Source organism: Pristiophorus japonicus, unplaced genomic scaffold, assembly GCF_044704955.1.
Source record: "Pristiophorus japonicus isolate sPriJap1 unplaced genomic scaffold, sPriJap1.hap1 HAP1_SCAFFOLD_262, whole genome shotgun sequence".
Classification (NCBI taxonomy): domain Eukaryota; kingdom Metazoa; phylum Chordata; class Chondrichthyes; family Pristiophoridae; genus Pristiophorus; species Pristiophorus japonicus.
This window is the reverse complement of record NW_027252362.1, coordinates 877464-882160: the sequence shown is the minus strand read 5'-3', so window position 1 is coordinate 882160 and position 4697 is coordinate 877464. Positions and strand designations below refer to the sequence as shown.

The window sequence follows — 4697 nt, the reverse complement described above, 5'->3', positions numbered from 1 at the left end:
CAACAACCATGGGGCATAAATTTTAAGTCATTGGTAGAAGATGTAGAGGGGATTTGAGAGAAAATTTCTTCATGCAGAGGGTTGTGTGGGTCTGGAACTCACTGCCTGAAAGGGTGGGAGAGGCAGAAACGCTCACCACATTAAAAAAGTGCTTGGATGTGCACCTGAAGTCCCGTAACCTGCAGGGTTATGGGCCGAGAGCTGGAAAGTGGGATTAGGCTGGAGAGCCTGTTATTGGCCAGCACGGTCACGATGGGCCTAAATGGTCGCCTTCCATGCTGTAAACTTCTGATTATATAATTCTATGAAAAATAATCACCAAACGTGGGGCTCGCACCTCTGACCCTGAGATTTAGAATCTCATGATCTGCTGACTGAGTTAGCTGGGCTTCTGCAAAATGCACCTTTTTGTCGTTGATTGCAGCCAGGCGCCTGTTGGCTCCGCCCCAGATATTTAAACTTGCTGTCGAGGAACTGCCAGGATCTTCTTGAATGGTGGACCAGGCTCGAGGGGCCGAATGGCCCTACTCCGGCCCCTAATCCTGACATGCTTATGATCTTACGACATTTCACAGGAGAACAAACTCGCCCCTGAGCATGCATGAGGAGAAAGCTCCAGAAAGTAATCCCGCCTGGTGAGCTTTCGCGTGTGAGGCGAACGTGTTAACCGCTACACTGCGGAAACATCTGCACTTTCAGCACCAGGTCAGACGGAAGTGTTCAGCGAGCAGGTGGACTGCAAAATCCCACTTTTAAGGCGTTGGTCGTGGTGTCAAACAATGAGTTTCACTTCATGATTAAAAACAGGAAGTGTCAGAAGTGTGATGTGAACCCACACCTCCAGAGGAGACTGCGACCTAAACACAGAAACTTGGACCGCTCGGCCATCCTGACTATTTAGAGCTATATGTGGCCAACGACAGGTTTATTTTGAACTTTTGTGTCCTGTCACATCAAATAAATGAGGGCAGCAGGTGTATCTCTGTCTGACAACGGGGAAACAGTGAGACAGACCTTGGAGCAAGGGTCTGGTTATTGCCAAACAGCAAAGAAAATATTAATTCCCGAATTACGCTGATGAACAGTGACCTCGACATGATCTGGGGTCAGACGCGCTACCGTTGCGCCACGAGGTCGATACAGCACATCGGAAATGTTTGACTATATGAAGGTTTCACAATACAAGGGGCTTTAAAATCCCCGCCCATTCCCACCTGGTGTCAGAAGCAGCGCTCACCTGCCAGTCACCGTATGTTTTTTTGTTCAACTTTTGTGTTGCTTTCACGGGATTGCATCATTAATTAACCCGTCACCTTTTTTTGCACAATGAAAGCAATGCTAACTGAGGCAGAGTCGATACTTCAACCACTGTTTTCTGTGCTTTGCATAGAAACATAGAAATATAAAAACATAGAAAACAGGTGCAGGAGTAGGCCATTCGGCCCTTCGAGCCTGCACCACCATTCAATATCATCATGACTGATCATTCACCTCAGTACCCCTTTCCTGCTTTCTCTCCATACCTTTGATACCTTTAGCCGTAATGGCCACATTTAACTCCCTTTTGAATATTTCTAACGAACTGGCCGCAACAACTTTCTGTGGTAGAGAATTCCACAGGTTCAGAATTCTCTGAGTGAAGAAGTTTCTCCTCATCTCAGTCCTAAATGGCTTACCCCTTGTCCTTAGACTGTGACCCCTGGTTCTGGACTTCCCCAATATCGGGAACATACTTCCTGCCTCTAACCTGTCCAATCCCATCAGACCTGTATATGTTTCTCTGCGATCCCTTCTCATTCTTCTAAATTCCATTGAAGAAAATTCTAGTTGATCCAGTCTTTCTTTACATGTCAGTCCTGCCCTCCCGGGAATCAGTCTGGTGAACCTTCGCTGCACTCCCTCAATAGCAAGAATGTCCTTCCTCAGATTAGGACACCAAAACTGCACACAATGTTCCAGGTGAGGCCTCACCAAGGCCTGCGTCCGCGCACATACAGAGGCAGAATTCCAGGACATAGTCGACGTATTTACTGAGGCGTATGAAAGCATGGGCCTTACGCTAAACATCCGTAAGACAAAGGTCCTCCACCAGCCTGTCCTCACCGCACAGCACTGTCCCCCAGTCATCAAGATCCACGGCGCGGCCCTGGACACCATGGACCACTTCCCATATCTCGGGAGCCTCCTATCAACAAGAGCAGGCATCGGCGACGAGATTCAACACGGCCTCCATGCGCCAGTGCAGCCTTCGGCCGCTTGAGGAAAAGAGTGTTTGAAGACCAGGCCCTCAAAACTGTCACCAGGCTCATGGTCTACAGCGCTGTAGTGATACCTGCCCTCCTGTAAGGCTCAGAGACATGGACCATGTACAGTCGACACCTCAAGTTGCTGAAGAAATATCACCAACGATGTCTCTGCAAGATCCTACAAATCCCCTGGGAGGACAGACGCACCAACATCAACGGCCTTATTCAGGCTAACATCCTCAGCTTTGAAGCACTGACCACACTCGATCAGCTCCGCTGGGCAGGCCACATAGTCCGCATGCCAGACACAAGACTCCCAAACCAAGTGCTCTACTCGGAACTCCTTCATGGCAAACGAGCCAAAGTGGGCAGCAGAAATTCTACAAGGGCACACTCAAAGCCTCCCTGATAAAGTGCAACATCCCCACTGACACCCAGGAGTCCCTGACCCAAGACCACCCTAAGTGGAGGAAGTGCATCCGAGAGGGCGCAGAGCACCTCGAGTCTCAACGCCGAGTGCATGCAGAAATCAAGTGCAGACAGCAGAAAGAGCATTCGGCAAACCTGTCCCACCCATCCCTTCCCTCAACGACTATATGTCCCACCTGTGATAGGGAATGTGGCTCTAGTATTGGACTGTTCAGCCACCAAAGAACTCATTTTACGAGTGGAAGCAAGTCTTCCTCGATTCCGAGGGACTGCCAATGTAGATTCCAAAATTCATGGAAACACCGCAGTGTTTGGACTCACTGAAAAGGAAATTCGATTTAGGCCTATTAAACATAAAGTTTGGGATTCTAAAAAGCATATGGAAGAAATCTACAATTCTTAATCAAGTTTGGGATTTTAAAAGGCATGTTTGGGCCTGTGGGAAAAAGCTGCAGCGACAGAGGGGTGGGATTTAGAGTTTGGATATTGTAGCTAATCAGTTTGTCTGAGGGAGCTCTTTAACCACAGTCAGACCCCAAGAAAACATTAGCATTTAAACAATCGACCACGGAAGAAACATTATCCACCCCACCCACAGTACCCAACTATCACATCCATATTCCAACACCTTTTCAACATGTATAGAAATATCTGGCTCAGCCCAGACTTCCCGAAGCCAAAGCAGTGCTATTACAATGGACAAGTGTTCATCAGTTCATAAATAAGGAGTATCGCCATCCCAAAGTCTATCAACACCAGATTAAAACATTTAATCAAGTCTCAGTTAGCTAGTCCGCCAAAAGTTATACAAAGACGACCACTTAAATCAAAGGGCAGCAAAACTTAAACAAAAGAAACGTTAGATTTGGCACGAAGATTAAGCAGCCTCTCAGAGTATAAATGGGAGCCTATCGTACCAAGAGCAACCTATTTTTCTAACCATTACTTTGCAACAACAAGATCAAGATCGAGAGCACACGGTGAGAAAACACAGAAAGAGACATCACGACATCGGAGAAAAGAACTTCAAAAAACCAATCAGTGGAACATCAATACCAACTGACTTGGTAACAGGCATCAACCGGACCACCGCAACCGACGGACCCAACGAGGAAAATCAACCACTGGAAAACCGGGGTCCACGCAAGTTTTCCACTCTACAATTTGTGCCTCGACTGTCCAGCAGGTAAAAATTACCGAAACAACTTAAAACCCGATTGATGACAAAGGATACCGGCTTCGGGACAATCAGAATACTTCGTCACAGACAAGGCACCGGAAGGCTGGAAGGTAGATCACACCGGTTGTGGGAGAGCTGGTTGGTGGTGACATGGAAGTGTCTGCAGTGTGCGGGACCAGACTGCTTCCACACATCCACAATGAATGTCCCACCCTTTATTTGGGAAAAGTACAACTGAGAGTGGACAAGTTCCATCCCGGTCAGAGCAATCTGAAGCTTTAACTGACTGACACCCTGCTTTGGGATGGCTTGCAGTGTGTAGTTGCATCAGTCTCTGTGGCGCAATGGGTTAGCGCGTTCGGCTGTTAACCGAAAGGTTGGTGGTTTGCGCCCACCCAGGGACGAAGTATTTAACTGTTTTTCCCCGAGGATTCGGTGCTGCACGATTCCAGGTTGTCATTGTGCGTTTTGGCGACGCGAATACATTCCACAAACATTGCCAGCTGTGCTGTTATCCAGTGAGTTCCCACTCCAATACTTTTATGAGCATTCAGTTTGAGTGTATACAGAACTGAACAGAGATATCAGAAAATTTAACAAGGTTGTGGGACATTGTTTTTTGTTAATATTGAACCACTAATATGAATCAATCCATTTCTTCAAATATTTAATTGAACATGTTTTCAAAATGTTTCCGCGCAGTTTTGAACCAGGGACATTTCGCGTGTGAGGTGAATCTAATAACTACAACATTACGGAAACACTACAGCAATGTTCGGAACATAACCAGAGCTTTAACCTACACAGCTGGCCTATACTTCAGGAGCTGGTTTTATGAGAAT

General features: G+C 47.0%; 1 non-coding gene across 1 annotated transcript; it reads left to right on the top strand.

The window, feature by feature from the left end:
- Nucleotides 1–4185: 4185 nt before the first annotated feature.
- Nucleotides 4186–4259, top strand: trnan-guu (transfer RNA asparagine (anticodon GUU)). Its single transcript has one exon. It is a non-coding gene; the product is annotated as a tRNA-Asn (tRNA).
- Nucleotides 4260–4697: the final 438 nt, after the last annotated feature.